This window comes from Charadrius vociferus, unplaced genomic scaffold (genome assembly GCF_000708025.1).
Source record: "Charadrius vociferus isolate BGI_N301 unplaced genomic scaffold, ASM70802v2 scaffold14, whole genome shotgun sequence".
Taxonomy (NCBI): domain Eukaryota; kingdom Metazoa; phylum Chordata; class Aves; order Charadriiformes; family Charadriidae; genus Charadrius; species Charadrius vociferus.
In genome coordinates, this window is record NW_009648876.1 from 10968097 (window position 1) to 10981512 (window position 13416).

A 13416-nucleotide genomic window follows, 5' to 3' on the forward strand; every position below is an offset into this window, starting at 1 on the left:
GGCTGCCCGGCCCGGGGAGGGCCCGGTGCCTCCGTAGGTGCTTTTCTTGTGGCGAAAGGGGCAGCGCCGCGGAGGGCGGGGGGGGTGCTGCTTCCGCCAACGGCGGCCACGAAGGCCCGTCCCGCGGGGCACCCCAGAGGCTGGAACGGGAAGAGGGCCGGGGTTGGAGGAGGCAGCCGGGGAGCCCCTCGCCTGCCCTCGCTGCTCCGAATCGAGGGAGCTGATGAGTGACACGGTTCCTGCCGAGAGCCGGTGGGGTTGCCTCAGGGCACGCAGGCCTCGGGCTGTATGAAAGATAAAGTAACCCATGGAGAAGCCCTGGGTGAAATGCTCTGGGTTTTTTTTAGGAGGTCACGCTTAATTACTGTAATGTCCTTTCCTGCCTAGGATCGACTTGGGAGAGGTGTATCTTGGCTCGAGTCCACCTGGGTAACGAAGGACCTGATAGGAAACCCTGCAGACAAGCTGCAGGCAGAGCTTAAGTCAATAGGATTTAAAATTGGGCTTAAAGATAGGCGTATGCTTGGCTGCCTTGCTGAGCTAGTGTCCCTGACAGCAGTAGTTGCCAGTCTGTTAAGTCTGCCTGCGGCAGTGTTTAAAAATCACCGTGTATTTGGCCATGAATTCGAGTATTTTCTGACAGGGTTTGGAAATATGTACTTCATTCAACAATGTGGTAAACTAAACACTGTTTAGGTCGGGGGTAGGTATTACTGACCTTAGTAAAGTTTGGTTTACCAAACATCACACAGACAACACCAGAGGAAGGTGCTATGCAAACCACAGAGCATATGTGTTTGTGCACTTTCTATTATACAACAATTCTATTATGCGTCTTGGTGAGGGAGTGGGAAGGGAAAGGCATCCAGAGGTTTCTGAGTTGCAGGAGTGTTAATTGGTAGAAAGGAAACAGCCTAACATGGTTAATCACATACTGAAGAGACGGAAGAGTATGACCTTTGATTTCTCCAATGTAATTGAGAGGGAAGGGCTGTGATGTTTCTTAGAATGTAACTTGAAACAATCAGAACAAATCTCAGTTAACACAATGCAAAGTTAACAGGTTTAAGCAGGTGAATTTGAGAGAATGGTCTAATTGTTTTGGGGTTTTTTTCTGATTTGCCAGTATTGATGGTTATTTTTCTGCATTATAGTCGCATCTTGGAGCCTCCGTCGTGGATCTCATTGCAAATTCAATATGAACGCGGCTTTCCTAACAAAACTGAATTAGATCCTGTGTAAGAGTCATTTTTCTTCCCTCAAGAAAACCTGGGAGAGCTCAACAGCCTTTTTTCAGCCTATTTGTAGGCAGCAGTAGGAGTCAAGTATACTTCATATCCCTGGGTCACCTTTGGACAAGGGGGCTTTTGGTAATGAAGGGTAACACAGGCTCAGGGGTAACAATCAGGCCGTATGTGGGTCTATGTGGGGTTAGAGCTGTGTGAGACCTTGTTTCATTTCTTGCTCTCTGCGGTTGCTCCCATATCTTGACTGCCACTAAAGCAGGTATGGACTTGCCCGAGAAGCATTCTTTCTTCATTTGGTTTCGGTATGCAGTGAGAAAGAGCTGTCAGCTAAAATGGGATGGGCTGTGTCCCCTCTCTCATGTTGCGGGATGGGAGCATGGGGTAGACTGGTGTTGCTAAGAAGGACCTAGTGATCAAATCAGCAAACACCCCTGTTCAGCATTTGGGTGGACTTGTTTCAGTGTAGGTGTGGTTAGGAGTGCTGGTGAGGAAGAGGCACAGGGACCCCTCTTGCTGCTCAGCTTTTCCTGGATAGGGAGGGGAGGGCTTTTGCAGAGTTGAAGTGATCTATGAGGAAATGAACAAATGTAACGAAAAAAGTAAACAAGTGAACAAGTGAGAGAGAAGTGTACTAGGGGACCACACACTGTAGAACGTTTTTTTTGTAGGATTTTTTCCCCCTATTGCCATAGTTGGCTGTTGGCATTTTCCTCCTGCCTCCTCTGCCTTTGAACAGAACGGCTTGAATTATACTGACCAGTTTGTGCCATGGGGTGCAGATGGTCCACCAGTTTACACTCGCAGGGCATGTATGGGGCAGCACGCTCCACTCCCCGCCCATCTGTGTATGGAGGAGTTTCATCTGCTAATGCCTTACTTCTAGAGAGGATAAGCTGCTTCACCTGCCAGGCACTGGATACCGCTGTCATGTTATCTGTTCAATTAGAGCCCAAAACCCTTCCACATGTAGGTACCTGCAGACTGGTTACTTTATCTGTCCTTAAACCCAACTAGAACAAACCCTTACAGTGCAGTGGTTTCAGTTTTGGTTCAGGAAACACAGGAAGAAAAACTACTAAGGGACCCACCGGTTAACTCGTGCAGGACCGGGCAGTCTCACACACTGGCTGCAGTGCTCCCCTGCACATGAGACCTCATCGTGTTGCCAGCACCCACTCTGCCCTTAGTGTGGGGTCAGCGTAACCTGGTGTTTGAGGGGCATCTGTCACTTCCCGGCACAGCACAGGGCTCAAGGAAGGACACGCTCACGCTGGAGCTGCAGTGATAGAAGAGTCCAGGAGGTCCATGGAGACAAGTCCAGCATGGAGGTGCCATCCCAGGGTACAGCTGCTGCCACAGGCAGCACCAAGCCCATCCCAGAGAGCTCCTGGAGGCACACCTGTGGGCAGCTCAGATATGGCTCCGTATGACAAATGAGACACCTGTATACACAAGTGGCAGCAGTTTGTGTCTCGGGACTACGCAGTTGAAAAACAGAGGAGCTAAATAAACTCAGAACAGCAAATTCCAGTTCTAAAGTTCCTTTTAGGTCTTGAGGATACTATTCCTGTGAGCTGGCAGAGCAAACAGCCTTACTCAGCTGACTGAATGAAGCAAAGGACTATATAAAAAAAATTAATGAGTCAAAAGGAAGAGTGGACCGTAAGTAACAAGTCAGACGGGCAGGGATTGCTGCGCAGCAGGCTCATATTAACAGAGCGCTTACATCACCGACGTGAGTCAATGGGTACTGTTTCTAACCATCTGTAGGTTTGGGGATCACAGAGTAGAGTTGTGAAGTTTGGAAACAGCAGAAGGGCAAATTCAGGAAGGAACAGTTGGGTAACCACTGGGACAGGCAAGTGTAGCAGAAAAAATTTCCACTCCAGCGTCCCAAACAGAGTGAGGGCCTTCTGAAGTGGTAAGAGATAATCGGAACTCGTCACCGAAATGTGACTGGGGGGAAGAATTTCCTTTGAGAAAGGTGAGAGTTGATAACTGATACAAAATCTGGTATGTGAATGATGCCAGCTACGCAGAGTCTTGATGGAAGGTCTCAAGGTGGCTGTAGTTGGAAGTAAGACTAAGCCTTTGACTTAAGTTTCCAATGCAGAGACAAAATAAGCAGTGTCTCAGCCATTGCATTCAAGGCACTTAATAGCAGGCAGGCTGCTCTGAGAGGGAGCAGTCTACATTGTCCAGGTGCCTTTCCTCTTCATCTTCAGTCTCCAGGTGGAGACTGAAGTAGATCAGGTGGAGATCTCCAGGTGGAGATCTCCAGGTGGAGATCTTCAGTCTCCAGGTGGAGACTGAAGTAGGTATGGAATGAGTGCTGAAGGTGTAATTGAAAAGGCTGCAGCTTGGGCAGACTGATGCAGGGCTGTGAGGCCAGTATAGTTTCTGTTTCCTGTTGTTCTTTCACAGTTATAGCAACCTAGCACTGAAACTGCAGGGATTGTGCTGGGAAATTATTCCAGAGGAGACCTGAGCCTTGGTTTTTAGTTTGGGTCTGAATGGCAGCATGCCTGTCTGAAGCATAGGAGAAGAAATAACAGACGTGTGGAAAGCTCTTTGGGGGCCTTATAGCTAATCAAATAGCCCTTGAAGAAAGCGGATAGCTATGAGAGTGCCCTAGGAAAATTTTTCAACACCTAGCTAAACTTCATGGAAAGCTGGAGAGGCCTTGGCATAGTTCATAAGGAGTGATGCTCGGAAGGTTGGCTAGCCTGGTATAAGAATGACGATCATCTGTCCTCAGCGTATCTTGGTAAGGAGGTAAACTGTGAGCGCCCACAGCAGATTGCTTCCTTCTGGTGGAGGCGAGTACATCTTCCTAAACAATGGAGTTGGTTTAAATTTAGTTGAGCTGAGAATTGTTTTTCTGCTCCAGGAGAGAATCTCCCTGTCGTTAACACCTTCTGCTGTGAATGCTACAGTTCTAGGCTCACCACGGCTTCTGTCTTACTGGCTCAGAGAATAATATTATTCTGGAAATAACTTAACCTCTAAAGCTATACAGTGCTAAAAAGACTCTGTTCAGACTATTTTCCCCTCTTTTTTTGCAATGAAGCCTTGCCTGAACCTATCTCTGGGCACTGATTTGGACCTAAACTTGTAAACGTGATGAACTGTTTGCTGTTCAGTGTGTTTGCCTGGAGAAACCAGCCAGCCTCACATAACTTTTTTGTGGTGAAATGGGAAAGGAGTCAGGAGAGGAGGTTTGTGATTGCAGATGCAAGAGGCCTGAGAGGATATACCAGGGACTGAAAGATGAGCATTAATATGGATCTGATGAGCTACAAGAAAACCGATGCAAGAGCAGGTGGGATGACGTGTAGGATCAGTGTGTTGGCAAGCAGAGCAGGGCATGGGAGGGAATCCAGTGTGGCAGAAGGGATTAGAGACAGACTGACTTAACGCCCTGTAGTTTTTATTCCTTTTGATACATACAGCTAGCCAAAAGTTTAGTCTTTCAGTTAGAAGTAGATAACTGTATTTAGCCTTTTTTTTTTTTAAAGTTACAAAATGGGTATAAGGTTATGTTTCCAACAGTGTGAGTGAATCAAGCAGCAGGAAGTTCTTTTCTCGCTCATGGCTCCAGCCTTCTTTCAGCCAGTACCCAAGAGCTGTTTTTCTATAGGCTTCAGTCAGGTCTGACTACCAAGATTGTCCTAGCTTTGTCTGGAGCCTTCTCTATGCTTCATCTGCTTTTCCTCATGTCCCCTATCCCCAAGACTCCTGTGCAAAACAATGCTCAGAAAGTCATGTCTCTGTTGTTTCAGTCCTTCCCCTGGCTTTCCCCCGCCCCAGTCAAATTCCTGGATGTTTCTTCTCTTTTGGGCAGTGATTTATGCAGTGTTTAGGAATGGAGATTTCTGTTTCTCTGCAACAGAGCTAGACTGTGTCTTATAGCTTAAGGCAAGCAGTAACATCCACACACTTTCACTATGTTTCACTCAACCCATGGCAACACCTGCTTTTTCTGGAGCCTGAGCTTTCAATCTTTCATTATGCCATCGCTTTGGAACTGTGTGGTGATGTGTCTTCTCAGGTCACTTACTGACACTGTGGGACCAACAAAGGCTGTAGCTCCAGAGGCCCTCGTGCTTGTCACTGAAAGAACCTGATCTGAGTTAAAACTTTCCTAGCAAAAACGATGAGTTTGGTCCTACCATGCAATTCACCTTGTATCCGTGTCAGATAAGCGGTTTAGTAGAACAGGAGAGACAGGTTTGGGAGTGAATGGCTGAGATGGGATCAGTTATTTTATCATTCTTGGCTTATGTTGGCTTTTGTAAATGGAAGTATGGCCTGGCGGAGTCTGGTCAAGATACAGGAGTATTGGTAGAATGGAGGTGCATTCAGTGCATATTTACTTGGGCAGCAGTGGTTGGAAGCAAGGTAACCTCGGTAGCTTCTGTGATATGTTGTTAGTGTCCCGTACTGCTTCAGCTCTCATGTCCATCCTCCACGGACATTCATTGACATTATTGCCACTCAGGTTGGCGAGTGGTGAAAAAGTGTAGTAGAAACTTTCTTTAGGTCTCAGATTCAGTTACTTTCTGACAGTGCTTCATGCATCTAAACATGCTTCAGTCCCCAGGTTCAGGGCTCCCTAGTGCATTTATCACTAGCCCCTACATCCCAAACACATTGCAGATTTGACCTTGCGTAGTTGATGTGAGGGGGCTCCTATTTAATGACTCACTCATTTGCTTCCCTGCCTCTACCAGTGAAGAAAGTCCTGTGGCTGTAACCTATGACCAGAGTCTCTGCCTTTTCTTCCACCCATGTTGGGTGATATTGAGCCAATGAGTTCATTTTGTTTGTGCTTTGCTTTCTTAGTCCATAAAATGAGAGTAGTGAGACCATTACCCTGCCTCGCCCCTCCCCATCTGTGATGAAGTGAAAGGCTGCATCTGTGCGGTATAAACAAAGCCCTAATTTACATGTAAATGTGTGTGATATCGCTGTAGCAGCAGAGTTGTACCAGTGAAGCCCTTCTTGTGTGCAGGCAGCTTATGTCAGCAGAATAGAGCTCTTTTTTGAGCAGAACTTTTCCAAGCACTATCAGCTGTATCAGCAAAAACATTGAATACCAATATAACTGCATCCTCATTAGGACCCAGAGCCCTATGATATTTTAATTGCTAACTTCTTTTTAGGTCCTTAAATACTTTTGAAGATCTGGGCCTATGACTTTTGGCACTGTGGAAGTGACCCCAAGCCCTCCTCCCATCAGTACCCTGGTGAACAGGTTCAGAGGAGATGTGGTCTCACTTTATCGATGGCTGCAGAGTGCTCTCAGAAACACTGGTAAAGGACACTGAGCCTGGCAGAGCATGATCAGGCTGCTATGGCAGACTTCAAGGAGGACCACAACTGCTTCTGCCAGCGTTGTTGGTACTGCAGGAGACCGGACAGGTTCCTCCTTATTCACCTGGTCCTTTGTGAAGAACAGAACTAAAACCAATGTTCCCTTGAAAATGTGTCTTTGTTGATAGTTTTTGTTTCATCCCTTGCTGATGCTATTACAAAGGTGGCACGTGAGAAGACAGCATACTGTAGAGAAGAGAGACGGTGAGGACAGTACCCCAGCATCTAAGCAGTGATCAAACCTTAGCTTGGAGAAGGAAGGAAGGAGCAGTTTGTCCCCTTGCAAGCGTAGTTTTGCAGGTTCTCATTCTCCTGCCTCTCCTCTTCAGACAAACTGGATGAGGGGAGATAGACAAGTTGACAAAAGGCATGGCTAAAGGAGCTTTTTTTTTAATGCTCAGCTTTCTACCTGCAGAGTGAGTCAGTTCAACTCACTGATCCAACAGATGATTATCCCATGAAAAACTGATAAATTTTCCTTCCAGTCCGTGAACTGAACTGACTCGGTGGCTGGAGGAAGGTGGCCATAGATTAGATGTAAGGTTAACCTACCCCTTCTGTGCAGCGAATTGCTCTTGAATTGCCAGTCTGGTATTAGCAGTGATGGGAGCACAGAAAGAATCAGCTACCTGAAGCTCAGTCCAGAGAAAAAGGTCAGTACAGGAAAACAGAAGGCTGCTGCCTCTCCTTTTAGCAAGGATTTTGTTATTTGGATAGAAGAGAGAGAGATTTTGCCATATACTGCAATGGGGTGAGGGAGAAATTGAACAGAATCCTTAACTACCCATAACTAGGTAATTAAAAACTTTCCCTTCAAAATCAAAGTAAGTAAAAGCCATGCTTAACTTGCAGAAAGGAAAGATGTTAGAGGCTGTGCCCCACCATAGGGGAAATTTGCCTGAGGACCAGGGGTGGATACTTGGCCTTCCGTCAGAGAGACGGTGTGATGCCACAGGCAGGACACGCATTGAGTGCTCGAGTTGTCTTCCCCGCGCACAGTGTGTGTGTTGATCAGCATCAGGCAATCAGGGCGGCCAGGCTGGCGCTGTGCTTGCCCCCCAAGTGCAGGGGAGAGACGTCTGTGCCCGACAAGTGTAAGAGGCAACTCTGGGAAATGTCAGTATTCGTAGGAAAATGACATCTCCAGTGAAGATGCTGCAGGGCTGAACGGCTGCTGTATCAGGCGCGGCCATAAGAGGGAAGTGTGTGCTCAGGCATTAGGTGTCTTTCTCCAGGCTGGAGCAACCCCAGCTGGGTTGGTAGTGGGCTCCGCAAGCGGCACGGACTCTGCCTGGGTCCCACCTCCTGTGCAGTGCTAAAAGCAGGGCCTGTGCCTCCCGAAGCACCTGAGCTCTGCTGCAGCCAAGCCTGCAAGTAGCGATGATGGGGCTGGGGAGAGAGGGGAGCAGGGGTGGGAAGGCAAATTGGCACGTGCAGGTGCCTGTCGCGTCCTGGAGATAGGAGAGGATGAGATGTGCAACCCTGACCAGTCCTGGGGGAGCTGGGGCTGCCTTGTCCAGAGGTGCTGGGCAGCCAGGTGGGGAAATCTTGTTTCAGTTGTATCCTCACACGTGTACATCACATCACTGGTTGTATTAGCTGGATCATACTCAGATTAGGGCATCAGGCTCGAGGACTGTGATGTTGAGGTGCTTTTAGGAGGGGTAGGGGACCTCAAGAGAAAAGAGAGCTGAAATCATCAGGGTGACCTTGAAAGGTTTGTGAAGAGGAGGATGGGTCCAAAAGGATACGGACAGTCATCCCTGCCAGCTCTCTAAAGGAGATGTTTTGCCTGAAGCACTTCTCAGAGCATTTTGTAGACCGCGTGTATTGAGCACACCACTAGCAAGTGTGACGTGGTTGTTAGTAACCTCGTTGGACTCGGGTGACTGTCACCCTCACGATATGGGCCATCCCTGACTGCCTTTGCTACCTGCTTGTTAAAACTCCCCACAGCACAAGGCAGAGAAGGACATTTGCACCATGCAGCATGGGAGCTTCAGGCTCCACCAAGTCTATGCCAGTTGGGCCATGTTAGCTGGAGCTGTCATGTACATATGGCTGAGGAGTTTCTACTTGCCACCTGGCCTGGCTGAGGACTGGTCTGTGCCCACCCTAGTAACGCTGCCTAAGCTCTAATCACACCAGTACCTTCTGGAAACGCTGAGGGAACCTGATGTGACAGTGGTAGCTTGGGAGAGGTCCCCAGACTGTGTCTGATGGTGTAAGTGGGAGCTGAGTTTTACCTTTTGATATGGGCTGATACCTGGCTGTTGTGTAGCAGAGTTAGGGACTCAGCTCATGGCTCCTATCTACCATGATCCTGCTGTGCTATAAAATCAGTCACTCCTGTTCTGGACTTCTGTTTCCCTGCTATCAGCAGGGAGCTGAGCCCTCCTGCAGGGACCCACAAGGTGCTTTGAGGAGAAACAGAATTGAGATTGATTTCCTATATTTACCTGCCAAGAAATGTGAGCAGCAGGGTCCAGTCAGGAGCACCAAATGACCTGACCACCGGCTTCCCATGAGTTGGCACGGCAGAGAGGCACACAGTCTTTTCCTTATAGATCTGCTTCTCAGGGACATTTTTTCCTCAGAGGCAGAAACAGAGGAAAATGAATGAGACAGAGCTGAATTTATTCCTTGTTCATGCCACAGCATGAAAACAGAATGCATCCAAGAATAAACTGTATGAGAGCTGTAGGCAGGTGTTGTGGCAAGGCTGGGGGAGACAGGGCGGGTGCGTCTTTTGGCTGCTGGCTGAGCATACGTTGATCTTGTGCTTCTGAAGCATCTTACGCCTGTGCAGCAGAGGGACCTATCGTTGTAGGAGCAGGGACTGTAAGCCTGGCTCGTTATCTAGAGGCATAGGGGATACGAGTGGGAGAGAGCGGCGGGAATGCGTATTTGCTCAGCACATACATGTTGTGTATCATATATGGGCAAGGGTGCTGCACAGCAGGGGATGTAGCATGTATGTGGGCTGCGGGCAGGTGGTTGCTGTGTATGTGGATACACGTGCCACTTGCTGCCTGTGTTCTGCGCCCGGCAGATGTGCTGGGAATGGCTGCGTGTAATGACAGGAGAGGTTACTTTGCAGTTAAATGAGGTGAAGAATTACCATGGCGACCGCACTCTCCTCTCCCTGCCAGATGCCAGGCTCCCAGGCAATAATGTTTGTGTGTTGTTTTAAATGCCCCAAACTCGCTCTCCCTCTTTTGAGAATGAGTGAGGACCATGCTGCCCCCTCTCCAGACTGGGAGAGTGGTAGACACTGGGATATGGGGTGGTTTCTGCCCACTCCATCTCTTAGCAGAAGGGGAGCACTGTCTGGGTACCTCCTACACTGGTGGCTGCTGCAGTGCAAAGACAGGAGGGCTGTGGTTTGAATTACTAATACATTATGGTTCTTGCACTGTATGTCCACACAGCGTCCTCAGGAGCAGTGAAGTCTGAACCAGTTGCCAGTTCTTAGGCACCTACTGTGCACGTGCCGAGAGCAGTCAGTTGGAGGACCTTGCACCCATGCTGCAAGAGAGGTGCTCTAGGGAGCATCACAGTGAACAACTTCAACCCTATCACTACCAGGAGCTTGGAGCTCACCAGTGATAGGTACTGTAAGACTCCAAGGACAGACAGAAGGCAAATGGTGCACCAGAACATAAAGCTTCCTTGCACCTAGCGTATTCACACTTGCTGTTAGTGCCCACACAGAGTATGTTCTCTGTTCTTACTCAGTTGGATCAGATCATGTCCTGAGCTGTAGCTCCTGGCAAAGAAAGTACAGCTGCATCTTTCAGGTACGACGGGAGCTAAGGTGCATTCCTCAGAGACCTTACTCCTTTCGTCTTCAGAGACCTTCTTTCTTTCATCAGCTCTCTAGGTTTAGTGCTCAGTGGTCTGTGAGGCCATATAAATCCTATCTCTCTTGTGCTCTCAGTTAAAGGTTTGGGGAGATGGTTGCTTTGTGGTCTGTGGGGAAAACTTGGAGGAGGAAAGGCTTTGTGGCCTAAAATGTTTGGAAATGCTTGGTTTGGGGAGGGACACTAATGCATGCTGCACAGACCCATATGCAAACCTAGAAAGAACAAACCAAGTGGATGGTCCTGTAGGCTGAAGTGCTACAGGAGACCAGAGAGGTGCTGTAGACCAGCAGGTACATCATCCTATCACTTCTGCACTAGAACATTGCAGACATGCAGAACAGCTTGAGGGAGAGGTCTGGTGCTCCTCCTCACCGACATGCCCATTGCAGCATCTTCCCTTGAGTACTCATCTTTTCCCTTTAAGGGTTTTTGTTGAAAGCACAGAAAAGCGTGCTAGACACTGACAAACAGGTATTGTCATCTTGCAGAGAGCTGGCAAAAGAATAAATAGCTGCACTTCAGTGGAGGTGAAGCAGTCTCTTCACACAGCACAGATTTGCTAATTTGCACGGTCATGAGGTCTCAATGGGAAGATATTTTTAAATGAAAAAGCAAGGAAATGATGCAAAATAGATTTGAGCGTATTCCAGGAGATAGTTAAATTTTTCATAGTGAAAACCGATAATAGATCAGTCTGTGTGCTATGAACATCTCATCACAAAAATACATCACGGGAGGCTTCTGCTATCTATTCTTGGCTGAGCACTGACCTTGGCTATTAGATCTCAATTAAGCAAGTATGTGACTAATGTTTCTTTCTCTCCCACTTTTCTGCTGCAGAAAATAATATTCAATGAATTAAACACTGAGTACCTGCACACTTACTCTCCAGATGGGACCCATAGTTTCTCTGTAGGTTCCACGTCACCTGAACAAACAGCATTTCTTGTGGGAATTCCAGAGAAAGGAAGTATTAAAGATCCATGGAGCCAGGGACTGCAGCCTCCAGCATTCAGCAGCTTCCGCTGTTCCAGAACAGTGTGCAGCGATGCTTGCAGCTACAGGGTGAGTAGGCCACAGGGATCAGAAAGAGCATGCCATATCTTCACTTGTTTATGGTTGCTCACCTGGGATCCTTCTTTCCTTTAATTTCTCCCTTATCGTTCTGTCCTAGGAGAGGGGAAGAAGTGCTAGTGGATTAGAAAAAGGTAGTAATAAGACTATGCAAGACTTGCCTTGCTGCATAACAACACTGTGCAAGCCAGGAGATGTCTGCAGACTTGTTCCACTTTCAGCCCAGGTAAATGCTGAAGCATCAAAACAGTGTGCCAAACTCAGATCTCTCCCAGAGCACGATCACAGCACTGGGACAGGGAGGGCTCAGAGGAGATCGTGTCCCTACACTCGTGTTTGACATCCAGCAGCAGCTGTCAATGGCAGGAGCAGCCACAGAAACAGTTGTTGGAAAGGTGTGCTCCTGCTGTTGTCAAGTGAGGACAGGGTGATAGGAGGGGGTGAAGAGTTCTCTCTGCCACCTAATTATGTGGGTTGCCTACAGTTGGGATTCAGGCAGGGAGCAGGTGACATGGCAGCACCTCAACTGCAAAGACAGGAGGCAGCAGGAAAAGAGATTTTTGTTGCACTTGTTCCAGCACTGCTTGGAGGCAAGAGGAAGAGTGAGAGGAAAAATAGTTTGTGGACAAGGGCATGCTATCTGCTACAAGCTGCCAGCCCTATGGGCAACAAAAGAGATGCCACTTTGTCACCAGTGTTGTGATGAGGATTTGATGGAGCAATGTCGGTGTGGAGAATAGAAGACAGGTCTCCTATGTGGTAGAACAAAACCCTAGTTTTAACAGGACCTGTGGCATATTTTCAGCTGTCTGGGTTGAAAAGGGGCTTGTTTGCGCATAGCATTCAGTTTGGTTTAGAATGGCTGCAGATTATTTGCAGTAGTGCGGCTAAAATCTTCTGAACCCCCTGTCATAGACACCTGAAAATCAGCACTTTTGTAAAGTCATGTTTCATCATAGCAATGAAAACAAGCCCACAAACTCAAACCAGTCATTACAAGGCTGGTGCTGTTCTCTGACAGTCTTTCCAGGTGCTGGCGATATTTGACAGAAGGTCAGACTAACATCTGACCTTAATCTTGGAGGAATGCTTTCTGAAAAGCCAAGGGGGAAAAGGAAAAGGCTAGTGTATATGAGAGAGTGCTGACTGGAGTGGCAGAACGCTGTACCTGAGCTTGATCTTGGCCGCTGGGACAAGGTAAGGCAATGCCAGAACAATTTTCTCTGTTCTAGAAAAGATTGGACATGCTATGCAACAACTGGGAGTGAGAAGGGTGTTAGATCTTGGTGCTCGTCCCCTATTCAATGTACATTAGTTCCTTTTTCTCTGCCTGACGTGGCTGTGAGCAGTGACACTTTTTCTTCATCCTTGGAAGAAACGATTTCCAAACATTTTTTTGTTACCACTACTGCTAAAAATTTCTCGATGCTCCACTCAGGTTTGCTTTTGTTCAGCTCCATCCCATGATTCCTGGCTCTACAGTCTCAAGATTTGTCTAAGGAGCCATCCCCTTATGAGCCAGTGAGTCTTTCCAAAATTTAAATTCTGTCTGGAAACAAAGCTAACTCCAAAGCTTCGGCAACAACCAACACCTCTGCTTGGACTGATTGTTTTTAAGCAAGAACAGTGCTTTGAAAGATGAGTCTCCTTTCCAGGCTGTGTGCTCTCCTTTGGCTCCTCCATCATTTCAAAATCAATAGCTGTCTCTGATTGCCCCCCTCCCCTCCAGACCCTGCTCTTTGCTACCTCATTTTGGTTTTAATTTGCCACAGCAAAATTGCAGTCATTTTTCCCCCATCCTAATTAAGAAAGCTATCCATTAAGGAGAAAGAAAACAAAAACAAAACCTTCTT